Below are 16277 nucleotides of genomic sequence, written 5' to 3'. Positions count from 1 at the left end.
GTTAGTAGTGGCAGGGCCAGAATTCAAAATGAGATGTGTCTGGCTCTAAACTGAGAAATAGGGGTGGGCCCATGCAAAAAAATAGTAATACGAATAAGTAAAGAAAACAAAACAAAAATAAATAAAGCCCTATCCTCTAATTTAAAATTTACAGGATGCAAAGATGGATATATCAATAACTATAATTCATTGCAAATGCTGTTGAATGTTTTCAACAGTGATTCTGAAATCATCCATCAGGATCGCTTGGGGGTAATTTATTAAAAATGTAGATTCCAGACTGCAACCAAAAAACCTTGGATTGGGACTAAGGAATGTATAATTTAAAAAGAAAAACATGTGAAAATCTCCACTGACTCCCAAACCCAGCCACCTCTGAAAAGTGCCATTAATCCTTAATAGTGAGGGCAATATATTACCCCTTCTAATATGAGGGGATAAAGGGTAAAATAGATCCAACAAGAGGTGAGATTGTGGAAGCCTCTTTGAGGTTGTTTAGTCGACTTTATAATTTCCAGGTTATCTAAGTCTTAGAAACCACATTACGATTTTTGGAAAATAGTTGTCAGTAGCTTTAGACCAGCGTCTACCAATTCTGTAAATGATTATCCTTAACCCTTGCTGGCTTGAATAGATCTTATGTTTTAAAGTACACTTAAATTGTTGCACATCACTACCCTAATTTAATTTTCTAACCTTCCAGTTTACTTATTCTAGTAATCTAGTTACCATACATGAAAACAAAAGGATTTATCATCATCATAGTCATTGTCATCGTCATCTTCATCATCATCATCATCATCATCATCATCATCAAGTTAGAACTGTCAACATTTTTGCTTATACATTATTTGTATGTTCTTGATCAAGGCCCCTCACCTCTGTAGGCCTAGATTTCCATCTTTGTAATGAGGAAGTTGAACTAAATAAAGTTGTGAAAATACATGGAATTAAGATCTTGGGCCATTGTCCATCAGTACTTTTTTATCTCAAGACATTCTTCTTTCCAATTGGGAAACTTCATAATTCAATAAATACAGAATAACTGTTTCAAAGGCCAGCTCTGGAATAACTAGGAATCATGCTGGGCAGATTTAAGACTTGTGTCTGAAAAGCTATATATACAGAAAGCCTAGAGGATCGAAATAGTCCAGAACATTTCAGGACTGGACAGCTGATGAGTGGGTAAAGGTTGCCTGTGCCTCACTCTGTCAGCTTGTCATTTTAATGAATATCAGAATCACCCACACACCAAATTGAGAAGCCAAGGACCTCATCTTAGCTGAGAATAAGCCCCTCCCAGAACCTGGTTTAGTTCAGTGATACAGTTTTTGTAGCTAAAAGTTCCACTCCCGTTAGTCGCGGTGAGGACTTGTATTGCAGGATTTCTGCGACCTCTCTTGTCCTTGATTATAATATAGGCGAAAAACTGCCTTGAAAAGATAAAGATATTTTACATGATTTACAGTCTGACCTTAAGATGCTCTTGACGGTATGTCTGAAGAAAAAAGAAGGAACGGCTGTTCCCAGACAGGTTGAGTTCTTTCCTTATCAGAAGGGTTAAAATAAATATTCTTTCCCTTCTGTGCCTTCCCAGTATTTCTCTGGCTGATAAAAGGGGAGATCTGTGTGTTGGACTGAGAGTTATGGGGAAGCAAATCTAAAGAGATGGGACGAGCTTTTCTGATTGCCAGTGCATGTGAAGTGTGAGTTTGCAGCAAAAGAAACCGAAGTACTTGTCAATCAGAAAGGGCATTGCCCAGGAAAAGGAGAGTCACTGAAGCAAGGGCAGTAGTGTCCACCAATGCAATAGCCAAGGAAAGTCTTGACTGGCAGACTAAGTATTCTAGCAACTAGGCCAGTTTGTTTTGTTGGCCAGATTATCATAACTACATGCCATGAAACGTTTGACTCATCTAGTCATTCTCTTTTTTCTGATTCTGTGCCCTCTAAACCAACCTCTGATTATTATGTTTTTCCAATGAGGAAAGACACCATGCTGAAACTCTGTGGAAATTTTATTTCATGTTATAAAATAATAAACTGCCATTCTTTTTTAAGTGTTTAAGTGTTCATTTGGCTAGTGAACAGCACTCATACTAAATCCAGTGACTGGTTAAAACTGCACTGTTTAATACATTAAGTAGCCACTAGCCAAATATAACTATTTAAATTTAAATTAATTAAAATTAAATTACATAAAAGTTAAGCTCCTTAGTCATACAAACTACATTTCAAGTACTCAAAGTCACATATGGATTGTGGCTACTATACTGAATAGTACAGATTATCAAACATTTCCATTATCACAGGAAGTTCTATTGTGCAGTTCTGTATTAGAAAGGCATTCTTGGGGTGCCTGGGTGGTTCAGTTGGTTGAGTGACTGACTCTTGATTTTGGCTCAGGTCGTGATCTCACAGTTCACGAGTTCGAGCCCCAGGCCAGGTCTTGTGCTATGCATGGAACCTGATTGCAATTCTCTTTCTCCTCTGTCTCTGCCCCTGCCCATGCTCATGTAGAGCTCTTTCTCTCAAAATAAATAAATACACTTAAAAAACTAGGTAGAAAGGCATTCTCAGTTCCTTTGCCAGATCCTATTTGGTAATAGGCATTAACACAGGCAGACCTAGTTGTGCCTCAGTTTGCCTTTGAATCAGAAGGAGGCTGCTGTCTGCCAAATAGGAATTATGTGGGCATATTTAATGTAATTTCTAATTGATTCTTTATAAATAGAACAAAGAAAAGTGTTTGTATATTTAAATATTAATGTGAATAACATTCCTCTCTTTCACTGTGTTCCATAGAAACTCTAACAGTTTTAAACTTCTCCATTTTCCAACAACTTCTCTGTAAAATGAGGCAGCGGGAAATACTGATTGTTCTTAATAATGTCAAAGAGTTATAAGTTACTGTAAATTTGTAAAATGTCTGATACTAAATGTGAACTTCTGAATGAGCAAAGGTTTACCAGCAAAAAAAAAACAAAAAAAAAAACAAAAAAAAAACCCAATGATGATTCTTTATAATTGTATGCTGTCCTCCCCCAATCTCTCACATACATTCCTTAACTGACACTTAAAATAACCCTATGAAGTAGATAGGAGGCAGGGTGTGTATTTTCATCCCTATTTTACATGTTCAAAGAAGTTAAGTTACTTGCTCAAGGTCATATGGTTTCAGTGTCAGCAGTAGAACTTTTAACTCCTAAGTTCATTTTTGATTCTGTTTTACCACCCTGTTCAGTTATCAGAACAAGTATTATATTTTAGGAAGGGCAACAATAGAAAGAGAATAGAAATGTTGAGGATTTGGAGTCATGAAATATGGACTGAAAATATTCCACATTCTTCCGCTGGGCCAAAGAATTACACACCCCCCGAGCCTTTGGGAGTCACAGGAAAACAAACTGTTTTTCATCTTTACTTTCTACCTGCTTCCCTCCTGGAACTTGGCTTGTGTTCATTTCATTCATTAATCCAACGTGGAGGAGCACTTTTCCTATGCCAGGCATTTGCTAAACTGCGGGGAATACGAAGAGCAACAAGAGACATGCCTCTAATATTGAGAGGCCCACGTTCTGAAGAGGAAATGGATACATTTTGATTACCATCTTGTAGCATAGATGCTAGTACAAAGGAAGGGGTGATTAATTCTGTCTAGAGGTAGGTGGTCATGAGATGAAAACTCCATACTCCTTTTAGGGGATGTGTGAGCTGGACCTCAGAGGGAAAGTGGGAGCTAATAGGTAAAATTTAAAAGGGACAGCATTTCTAAGAAGAATAAGCACCATGAGCAAGATTAGGTTGATGTAGAACAAAGAAAAACAGTATTTTGTATTTGTTCCTACATTTTCTTTCTGGCATTTTGTAAATACATTAAACATCCTCTTCATCCTCATAACAAACTATGGGATAGGTACTGCTATTATCTGCATTTTACAAATAAAGAAACTGAGGCTCAGGAAGGTGAAGTAATTTAATCTACGTCAAATGTCTACTAACTGATACAATCAGGAATCAGATGTACTCATCCAGATTCCAGTAATTGTGCTCCTAAGTACATAGTGGTAATAATATTGTTTAGTCAGTTTTATAACATGATTTTTTCTTCCCTTTTATGGCATATCATAAGCTGTTTCCCAAGTCATTAGAATTCTTTATAAATGCTATTTTAATAGTATAAGAACCCATCTTACTGATGTATTATAATTTGTTTAACTAGTCCTTTATTGTTGGACATTAAGATGTCTTTTTTTTTTTTTTTTTTTTTTTTTTTACCATTTGGAATAACAGTGTATGACTATTTTTGTGATTCAGGATTTTCTTCACAGACTTAACCTAAAGGAGCAAGCCCCAGGGGTTTCCCTGGTACTAATGTCATACTAAATGTGCTTTTTTTGGGGACATTCTCTTCGGGAATTATCGCCGGAGTATTGAGCAACCAAAGCTGTTACTTCTTTTTTTTATATATAAATTTTTTTAATATTTATTTATTTTTGATAGAGACAGAGCATGAGCGGGGGAGGGGCAGAGAGAGAGAGGGAGACACAGAATCCGAAGTAAGCTCCAGGCTCTGAGCTGTCAGCACAGGGCCTGACGTGGGGCTCAAACTCACAGACTGTGAGATCATGACCTGAGCTGAAGTCAGACACTCAACCAACTGAGCCACCCAGGAGACCCCAAGCTGCTACTTCTAAAGACCTGGATATTTCCAGACCTCTACTACCTAGTTAGGATATTCTGAATGATTACAAATTGGTTTTAACATTAACCTAAGAAATATATAATTAAGAAAGGAAATCAGTTATTACAAGCCCAGATAGAGATGATTTTTGGATTATCTGCTCTTCTGAATTACTTATTTATTACATTGCTGTGTCCATTTAAGTGAGCACTGGCAGTTTTTGATTGCTTTGCCCTAAGTCACATTTGGCAGAGAGAAATGTGAAGGTTTAGGTTAAGATGTGAGATTTTTTTTCCCTTAATGAATGCAATTAAAATTACTAAACTTCACTTGACCCGTACTGATTGTATATCTCTTTTCTTGCTTGGCAATGGCATCCATTTTAAGAGAGAAACCTAGAAATTCTGAGCGAAGAACACACACCCTTCATTTCCAAGAGGTTCGTTTCCCACTCCTGTTTTAGATTGACGATGAGTTGTAGTTCAAAGGCTGCCCTGCAGGGAAGCTCATATACCCTATAATTTAGAAGGCCTTCAACGCCTCATGGGAAACTTGGTAAAACATTCTATTTAGAGACATGCCTGCTGATATGACACATATTTTTATAGTTATACCTCTTTATTGCTGAGATATAAAACCTGTTTTCACTCAAAATGTGCCTGCTTTCAGAAAATAGAATAAGAGACATGCAGAAAACAATGATTCTATTATCGTGTATTATAACTTTTGTTTTATAGTTCTTTTCTGCAACTCCTCTCTTTGCCCTGTAGCTATGGAATCCGGACAGGAGAATCTTCTACACATTTCTCCACTAAGCCCAGGGATGCATCCCACATTATAGACTAGTATGACCTGCTTTGAAAGACACTTCTTTAGCTTTTACTAACTTTTGACCAGTCAGGCCCTCTGAGTACAACTACAGCAGAATCATTCATTTTTCATTCCTTCATTCCCACTAAAAATCCATGTATACAATCAACATTTCAGAAACCCTAGATTTGTGGTAAGAATTATTGTGCATATTGCCAAGAATATACACATGAATAGAAGATTCTGACCCTTCCCTTTCCATCTCTCTCAGCAAATGATCATACCGTTTAGTTTTTGTATAGGAGAACATTCTTCACTTCCTGACTTTAAACATAAGAATGTGACTACACCTTCATCCATCCCTTCAGCCACCCACCTCTTGTTACAGTGGAGTGGGGGAGGGGGAAGGAGTGGTATGCTGCCTTCTATCTAAGGAGAATTCCTTCACTACGTCCCTCCCCCCTTTTCAAACTCTTTTGGGGTTAAGGATGGTAACTACATTTATAGATCATTGTTTTATCAGGGTCTAGCACAGTTCTGGGTATATGATATTCTTTTAATACATATTCATTGAATGAATGAATGAATGAATTTTACTCTAAAAGCCTAATAGCCTAATATGGGAGTTTAGACATGTGCTGGGTACAAAATAAAAACTAAAAATATTGAGTCAATAAAAATAAATATATGATTAAAAACACTTGAAGAAATATGTTCAAAATGAGAGACAGAGGGAAAATATTCTTCAGAAGTCCAGATTTCCTCATGCTGGGAGATGAGAGTAGTTTTTTATTTGAGGTCACACTTCAAACTATTCTAGCTTTGGTTTCTCACAGAAAGCCATTTTCTTCTATTATATTCACTAGGTTAGATAATTTCATTTTTCAGTATCCTATTGCAAAATGAGTCTTAGGAGGACATTCTGAAAATGCACACAGAACTATGATGAATATAAATAATTATTTTAGTGAAATTAAGGAGCATTTTATCCCTGGGTTTTGAAGTTTGTACTTTCATAACAATGTTGTATACTTCTTTACCATCCCCTTCTTTTTTTTTTTCTTTTGAGCTAGCCCATATATTATTTTAACCTGAAGAAAATAAAGTAGAAGGAATTAGAAATGAAACGAGAGGTGCAAGATTGTGCTTGAGTCAGATTATTTTATTAAGTTTTTAATTTTAATTCCAGTATAGGTAACACAGTGTTATATTAGTTTCAGGTGTACTATATAGCACCTCGACAATTCTGTACATTCATTAGTCAGTGCTCATCATGCTAAGTGTGCTCTTTACTCCCCTTCACCTATTTCAACCATTGCCCCCTCTGGTAACCACGTCCCCTCTGATAACCACCAGTAAGTATGGTCTCTATAGTTGAGTCTGTTTCTTGATTTCTCTCTATCTCTCTCTGTGTCTTTTACCCTTCGATCATTTGTTTTGTTTCTTAAATTCCACATATGAATGAAACCGTATGGTATTTGTCTTTCTCTGACAGGCATATTTTGCTTAGCATTATATTTTCTAGCTTCATCCATGTTGTTGAAAATAAGATTTTTTATGGCTGAATAATATTATACAAACACACACATACACACACACACATACATATATCTACATACAAATGACATTTTCTTTATCCATTCGTCTGTGGATGGACACTTGGGCTGCTTCCATAATTTGGCTATTGTAAACAGTGCTACCATAAACATAGGGGTGCACATATGTCTTTGAATTAGTGTTTTTGTATTTTGGGGGTAAATACCAAGTAGTGCAATTACTAGATCATAGGGTAGTTCTGTTTTTGATTTTAGAGGAACCTCCATACTGTTTTCCACAGTGGTTGTATCATTTTGCATTCCCACCAACAGTGCACGAGGGTTCCCTTTTCTCCGTATCCTTACCAACAACTGCTGTTTGTTGTGTTGTTGATTTTAGCCATTCTGACAGGTGTAAGGCAGTATCTCATTGTAGTTTTGATTTGTATTTCCCTGATGATGTTGAGCATCTTTTCATGTGTATGTTTGCCATCTAGATATCTTCTTTGGAAAAATGTCTGTTCATATCTTCTGCCTATTTTTTTTCATGTTTATTTATTTTGAGAGAGAACGAGAGCAAGGAGAGCACATGTGGGGGGGGGCGGGCAGAGAGAAGGAGAGAGAAAATTCCAAGCGGGCTCTTTGATGTTAGGGCAAAGACCAATGTGGGGCTCAATTCCACGAACCATGAGATTATAACCTGACTCCAAATCAAGAGTCAGATACTTGACTGCTGATCCACCCCGGTGCCTCCTGTCCTTTTTTAATTGGATTTTTTAGATTTGGGATGTTGGGTTGTGTCAGTTCTTTGTGTTTTTTGGATACTAACCCTTTATCAGATGTGTCATTTGCAAATATATTCCCCTATTCAATAGGTTGACTGTTGGTTTTGTTGATTGTTTCCTTTGCTGTACAGAAGCTTTTCATTTTGATGTAGTCCTAATAGTTTAATTTTGCTTTTATTTCCCTTGCCTTGAGGCATATCTAGAAAAATGTTGCTGTGGCCCATGTTAGAGAAATTACTGCTGTGCTCTTTTATAGGATTTTTATGGTTTCAGGTCTTACATTTAGATCTTTAATCCACTTTGAGTTTATTTTTGTGTATAATGTATGAAAGTGGTCTAATTCATTCTTTTGCATGTAGCTGTTCAATTTTCCCAACACTTTTTATTGAAGAGACTGTGTTTTTCACATTATATATTCTTTCCTCCTTTGTAGAAAATTAATTGACCATATAACTTTGGGTTTATTTCTGGGGTTTCCTGTTCTGTTCCATTAATCTATATATGCTGTTTTGATTACTACAGTTTTATAATGTAACTTTAAGTCTGAAATTTTGTTACTTCCAGCTTTGTTTTTCTTTTTAAAGATTGTTTGGCTATTTTGGGTCTTTTGTGATTCCATACAAATTGTAGGATTGTTTGTTCTAGTTCTGTGAAAAATGCTGTTGGTATTTTGATGGGGATAGCACTACATCTATAGATTGCACTGGATAGTAGGGACATTTTAGTAATAGTTGTTCTTTTAAGCCATGAACATGGGATATCTTTCTATTTCTTTGCATCATCTTCAATTTCTTTCATCAGTGTTTTATAGTTTTCAGAGTATAGGTCTTTCACCTCTTTGGTTAAGTCCAATTCTTTTTGATTTAAGGGCATCTTGGCTCAGGCTTTGGGGTTTTCTAGTACTTCTTTTTTCGAGACAAAATGATTTGGCAAGCATAGATCAATTAATACTGTAGTCCATCATGGCTTTTCTCTCCCTCTTACCTCTTTTCTTAACCCAAGAATTCTGTTTTCTTTTTTTGGGTTATTTCTGCAAAAGAGCTCATCCTAAAATGAAATCTTTCTGGTGTTACAAAAAAAACTTTAAACTATAATTGGGATATATTATGATTTTGAAGGAACTATAATGTGCTTATGTATAAAGCTGTATCACCATCTGTAAATCTTTAGCCTTTCCATAGAAATATGGAAGAACGTTTAAGTATGTGCTAAAGCAAAAGGATGCTGTCCTGTCCTTGATCTTTATTTAAAAGACAAAGTTGTTATACAAAATTAGCTTTAGATATCTGGTACCATCTTGAAATCTTAATAACAACTGAAGTTGAGCACTTTAACTTCTCTCCCCGATCTTCATCTTGGATTCTGTAACTTAGCTTGTGATTTTGTTCCTCTTCTCTATAAGAAGATCATTCAGAAGCACAAAGAGTAACATACTTACATAACTTTCTGTTCATTCTACTTCAGCATCACATGCACATCCCCTTTAGGTATCATCAACACCATTACCTTACTGTAAGTCCTTATTAGCAATCGCCAGGACTATTATAACAGGGTCCCTAATGGTCTCCATACCCGAGACTCATACCAAAATTCATTTTCCCTAACTGTTGCTACAGAACTCTTTCTAAAATCTACATCTGACCTTCTAATTCACCTGCTTAAAATTCTTTGTTTTGTCTTTGTTTTAGATGATTACAAGCATGTCATACAGACCCATGCCTTTTTGCTCAGTTTCCTCTGCCATATCTCTGTCCCCTACTCCACATTCATCCTTCTTGCTTTGAACTTTAACAAATGTGTCTCATGTTTCTTCATGGACTGACTTCATGTTGGTTCACAGTATTGGCCCCGTAGTTTCTTTTGTCTGTAACAACTCGTTCATGTCTGAATGTACAACTGGCTTTCACCTAATAAGAGAAGCTTCACTGATTATGAATGTTCCTTTCAACCCCAGGCCCCATGTTATCACTTACCCTTTCCTCTGCCTATTCCTGTAACTTACCTGGTTTTCTATGATAAGTATATTGGAATTAACTATTTGCATGTGCCTTCCTTCCAATTAACTCTTGACTTTCCAAGGGAATGACAATCTCTTATTGGTCTTCAGGTTCTTGGGATGTGTCACATCGTGCTCAATATATTTGTTGAAATGCTTAGAACATTTTACCAGATATGCAGAAGGAGCTGAGTTAGCAAAGCCAATGAGAGAACATATGTATTATTAGCCATGCTCCATTTAGTAAGGTAAAAATTATTTGTGACCTATTCATGACTATTCTTTAGAGGTTTTATAATGCTTTGCCCCTATTCTCACTCCTTCATGGGTATTACCCCAGCCCTGTCATTTAAAACCCTTTTACCCACCTTCAGGTGATGTTCTCCCTTAGATTTGTTTGACTGTTCTAACACTTTCATCAGTTCACACTTGCTTTTCACAATGATATAAGAGATAGCAACCCAAATATCACACACCATGTAAAAGATTGCTCTGTGCATCCAGTTGTTAAATCTGTTGTGCTCTGGGTATGCTCGTGACAGTCTGCACATACAGATTATTTGCTCGCAGGGTTAGTGACTGTAACATTTTTTATTAACCTCTCTGTATATTTCACAAGCGCTTACTCTGGGCCATGTTCAGATCATAAAGATGCCCTGAATCACTGATATGTTGCTGAATATCTATTGACATAGTTTTTGCCAGTGTGGAATAATTCAGTGTTCCTCAAATTTAAGGAGAGTCAACATAGCATATTTTCTAGTTTTATTTGTGTCCATCTCAGACATAATGGACATTGGATTGCTAATTAAGAAGAAGGAGAAGGAAATGGAGAAGGAGGAGGAGGACAAGGAGAAGAAGAAAAGAAAGAAAAAAAATCTATTACAGATTACTTACATTATGCCTCCATACCAAAACTTGTGTATTCATAGACACACATTCAATTCTTCAATGCTTTTACTTTGAAATAAGCAGAATGATGCATATCTTTCATATATTTTCTAAGCTTTAATGACATATGGTAGTTTTCTCAAAGTCTTTATTTCTCCCAAATATCTTCTACAGGAGGTAAGACTTCTGTAGTTTGCTTAATTCAAATCAGAGACAACTTGACATTTCAGTTACTATTTACCCTCTTTCAAGATGAAGCTAGGCATTTCAAAGAGATTGAGAAGGCCTTTTAGTTCTTTCATTTTCCAATGTTCATGGGCACACGTTAATTTCAGATTTTGTGAAAAAAAATAAAAACAAAAACAAACTCAGGATGTATGTAATTTAGAACTGTGAGCCACTTACAGCCAAATGTCAAAATAGTTTAAAATTTTAGATTCCCTGTCATAGAAAAATTGTATTAATTTGGTAGAATGACAAATATATATATGACAGACTTGTAAGATTATTTTTTGCAACTACTGTATTGTAATGGGAAAAAAGGTTACTTTGTTGGCTTAGAAAGATGAAGGCTAGGGACTAGGTAATGGAAGGAGGAGCTAATATAAATGAGCATACTTACAGAATGAGAGGGAATTATAGGGAAAACGTTTACTTATATGCAGTTTTGCCTAGGGCTACCCTAGGCATGCATATCTGGAAAGGAATATTTTCTGAAATGTACCATGGTAAACAAAATGAGCACATCATGTAGAATGCTACTGACAATTACAAAACACATTGACACTGTCTGTTGCATTATTGGGTCACAATTACCATTGCTTTTATTTTGGAACACATTCTTCCTTCTTGACAGAATGCCATGATCGCTACAGTAAATGAGTGTAGTCTAATATTTGGAGCCACTGAGTAGCGCTGTCTGCTTCAAAGAAGAGACCTGATCTAGAGAATCTACTTTTCCTTACCAAGCAGAGTTGCTCAGGATGGCGGAAATGTTGGTGAATTTTGTGTTCACACAGCTTCAATGAACCATTTTTCTTTAGGAGGTCTTTTCATTGGGGTGGAGGGAAGAACCACCAATTAGGATCAAAGTGCCAGTTCTATCTTGATGGTTTTGTGTCAAGGAAATATCTTGCTTGCTATCTGTCTTAATAATATCTAAAATCAGAATTTTAGACTTTCATTAATGTTTTTTTCATTTACCATAATTGCCTTAAGTTCATGGTTCAGTAGGAATACTTTTTACTAAGAATATATGCTTGTGGAATGAGGCGCAGTCATATCTCCAGTGACTCATCTAATGAAATGCGTTAAGTCTCAGGCCATTACTGGAAATACCTCAAATCCCTTCAGGGTGGACAATTTTCTCAAGAAACCATTTTGAGGAAGAGATATAGTCTTGGAAATCAGCAGTTTACCAAGAGAACATTAATCTTCCATCATCCTCCTTCAACTGCATCGATGGATTGTGTTCATTATGGTCTCCCTTGTTGGTTCCATTTTTTGTTTGTTTGTTTGTTTTGACCTCAGGTCTATGGGGTTGAGTTAATCTTTTCCTGAGTTCCCTGTCAATTGTCGTCAAAATCAGTTTGTTTGTTATAAGGTCATATTTTCAGCTATAGCCTACAAGTAATTTGATAGTCTGTCTTTTGGCCTTGATGAAATACTTTAAGTCTGAAGCATGTAAGCGTGGCTTTTTAATTACATAGTTCCATTCCTCATTTTCATTTCAATGAACATTTAAACTGATGGGATCCTAGTTATGGCTAATTCCAAAATTTTTCCTTTTCATTTCTAAATACTAAAGATATCATCTTAATTCTTCAAATATGTGAAAAGTGTGCTCAGTATATCAACTTTTGTTATTTTTGAGTGAAATAAAATTTTAAGCATTAAGACAGTAACAACGTATTAAAAGGTTACTTGTTGTTTTGTTCTTTTTTTGTTTTTATTAAGACAGACACAGATGATGTGAAAGAGTTAAGCCATTTCTCCAAAATGAGTACCTTGTTTCCATAAGTTAGATTGGTTATCTTCTGAGTATCATCTGCAATCTTATGTGATGAGATAGAGTTAGACAAGGCAAATCATTGCTACAAGTTTAAGTGACTCTATTTATGATACGAATCAAGTCAATGTGAGAGTAAAGAATTCCAAGACCCCCGAGTACTTGCCCAGAGCTCTTTGCATGTGACTATGTGCTTTCTCATATCCTGTGTGCTCTGGGTTCAAACCCTTGGGATCGGATGCCAAGCTGTTTCCTTTGCTTTCTAAGATGGCTTTGCCTGAGCAAAGGGGATGAATGACTGAGTGCTGCTGCACAGCCAGCCTGCTTCCTCCCTTCACCTCTCTGCTAAATGGATGTGATCAAAATGTGCCTTAGACGCAGGAGCCTAAATAATGGAGCTGCGTTTCCTTGTGGAGCTCAGTAATATTTACTGAGCCCAACAGCTTCATTTTCCTTGGTTTCTGCTGCATTAATGGCTGGCTTCAGGGTGGGAGGTAAGAAGGGAGGGAGTGAAGAATTGCTGAGAGGGACTCAGGCGACGCAGTTAACGGATGGCCTTATTAGAGACACTTTCCCTAGGCCTAAGTGAAGCCTTTTTGTCTGAGTCGGCAAGAAGTGGGTCATTTTCCTGAGCTGTCAGGCTCCGTGCTTACTTGACTTGTGGCTGTAGCTGTAGCAAGCCGTGGGTTTCCCTACTGGGTTTTTGGTTCCCTGGGATGTGCTGCAAAGGCCCTGTCACTAGGTCTTCCTAGAGCTGAACAGGACTTCTTCACAGACCATTTGTTTCTTTTCTGAACTCTAAGCTGCCTCATAACTCTGTGTGCCTCATGTACAACCAGCCACAGGTGGAGATCTCTGAATCCCTACCCCTAAGCTTGAGTCCTGTTCTGAGCTGGTGCAATGGTCCAGTGGTTCCAGATACCTGGAGAGCCAGGGAAATATTGTAGAATCTCAAAAATCATATACACACCAGGAAACATCTGTATGTAAGATAAAGAGTAATCCTAACTCATCGCCATTATTACCCAATGTAAATACATATTATGGTGAGTAAGATTCAAATGCATTTAACGTATTTCTGAATTTATAACAACTTCTCATCACTATTCACTTTCTCAATCCATTGGATATTGAAAGAATGAGCATGTTTCTGTGTGGTTCTACACAGTTCTTTTACAATTTTTTTTCATAATATTTGCTAAGAATTTGTTCTTCATCAATATTGTTTCCAGTATGTGACTTGCTGTCTCCTGGAGGGTCTACCTGTCACATATTATACATCAATGACCTTTTAGCAGGTCAGTAGTATTCCTTCCACATCCAGAACTGTGTTTTGGAAGAATCCGGTCATTGTGTTTCTACTTCTCCCAGTCTGCCAGTTCAGAGCCCTATGGGTGGTCATTCCCTCTGGATATTGAAAGGGTAGAATACTTAGATAGTAAAAACAAAAGGCAATCTGTAGTCTGTTACTTAGCAAGTCTATACTCCATTATTTGCATTAGTCTGCACTCCTATGTCACTCCTGCTGGTTTGTTGTTGTTGCTGTTGTTATTGTTTTTAGTTTTGGTTTCATTCTCTCCCCACTCTCTTCACACCTTTCTTCCAAAGTCTTTAAGTAATTGACATATATACACCATACATCAGGGTAGGCTTTGTTCAATTTTAAAAACCCCTACAAAGGCAGGTTGTACCTGTTTCTGATTCTTGCACCAAGAACATGGCACAGGAGGGAAAACTATAATGTACCAGGAAATTAACCAATATTACTAGACAGTCTCTTGCATGCTTAAAAGTCATAAATGCTTAGTTAAGCCTGACTTGAAAATTGTTTCCATCACCAGGATAAGGAATAGAAAATAAAGTGAAACTGCCCCTTGAAATTAATTCTCAAGACATATGTAACATACTTAAATTGATAGATATGGAAATAATTTTATGGAGCTATTTTTCTCCCAAAGCCACAGGTTAATAACTACATTTTTACAGATCTAGAAGAGAGCACTTAAATACATTTATTTTTTTTAATGTTTATTTTGTTTTTATTTTTGAAAGAGGGAGGGGCAGAGAGAGAGGAGTACAGAGGATCCAAAGCAGGCTCTGCACTGACAGCAGAGACTGACACGGGGCTAGAATTCAAGAGTGGTGAGATCAAGACCTGAGCCAAAACCGAGAGCTGGACGCTTAATTGACTAAGCCACCCAGGCACCCCTTACCTACATTTTCTATTGAACAATATGGCTCCGATTAATCTGTGGCTCTGTGCTTTCCCCTTATTCCCTCTCTTCTCCACTGAACTCCAGAAATGACAGAAAAGCTTTCTAACTTCCATTTTTTTCCACTGCTGAACACATACATCTTTTAAACACATTTAAACATGTTGGAGCCAGAAGATATAAAGCTGCTGATTTTAAGTCCATAATTTATTTGCTAAAACTGGGCATGATTTTGGGCAGAAAATTAGAAAGGGGAACAGAAGGAGGGTTTCTCCCTTCTGTCCATGGCTCTGCAGGGATTTCTGTTGGAACCAGAAGAGAAGAATCAAACAGAAGGTTTCTTTAGCTTCCAAGAGATAGTAAGTCAATTGTTGCATTATATTTTAGGTATCTGTGTCTGCAACAAAAGCACAATGGATAGCTAGATGGATTTATAGATAGATACCTAGATGGGTGATAAAGAGAAATAGAACATGTGTTGAAGAATTGTGTCACAAAATGCCTTTTGGAAGATTATTTGGCTGCCAGAGATGCCACACATAAAGAAGATAAAGGAGAGCCAATAAGCAGGAAATCTATTATGACTAGAGAGTTGCTGGATTCTGGAAGAGGAGAAGGGGTGGTGGTGGGAGTATCACTGAAGAATAATGAAGATAAAATTAGAAAACATGAGCAAAACCAAAATACTATGCTTTTTTCCCTCCTCCTGTGAACTCCAAGGATAAACAATTACGTTTTCTGAAAAAGATAATTTTCAGCTAGTTTATTCTTATCATGTATGAAGAAGCCAATGTACAAAGAATTTAGTGGACTTTATCAGTTTGCTTAGTGTGTCTTACAATAATCTTGAGGTTTCTACTCTTAGTCTATCCAGAAAGACATTTCTGAGGATTGAGAATGAGAAGAATAAGGTAAAGGTATTGAAATGTAGCATGCTGTATGATCATTATGAAATGTAGCATTTCAATTTCAAATTAATCAGTAGAGAATATCATATTGTATATCATTCCTTATACCAGAAGCATTCTTATTTTTGTCCCACCAAAGAATAACATGATGGTTTCTTTTAACAAAAAGAGTTTTTGTTTTGTTTTGTTTTGTTTTAAATGTTAGGCAGTATCTGTTTTAAGCAGGCAGAATGGTGACTCTGTTCTCAGCTAGTGGTCTCATTACCCTTTGTTACCTAGAGCAAATTTCTTTGAGTACACCAATGATGTCAGATCCTTGGGAGGTTCATGGTCTCCCCAGGATTTTACTAATTCTGATTAGAAGAGTATTAATAACCCCTGTGGACTTTAGTCTTCCAGTTTTCTTTGCATCTGCATCTTCTACCTGTGTATCTCACATCTCTTTAA

General features: G+C 36.7%; 1 protein-coding gene across 6 annotated transcripts in view; it reads left to right on the top strand.

Moving 5' to 3' along the window:
- LOC123575924 (limbic system associated membrane protein) overlaps positions 1-16277 on the top strand; it is an 823468-nt gene that overhangs the window by 303303 nt on the left and 503888 nt on the right. The window lies entirely within an intron of this gene.

Source organism: Leopardus geoffroyi, chromosome C2 (genome assembly GCF_018350155.1).
Source record: "Leopardus geoffroyi isolate Oge1 chromosome C2, O.geoffroyi_Oge1_pat1.0, whole genome shotgun sequence".
Classification (NCBI taxonomy): Eukaryota; Metazoa; Chordata; class Mammalia; order Carnivora; family Felidae; genus Leopardus; species Leopardus geoffroyi.
Note: the sequence above shows the minus strand (reverse complement) of the source record. Positions and strands in the feature narration are given on the sequence as shown.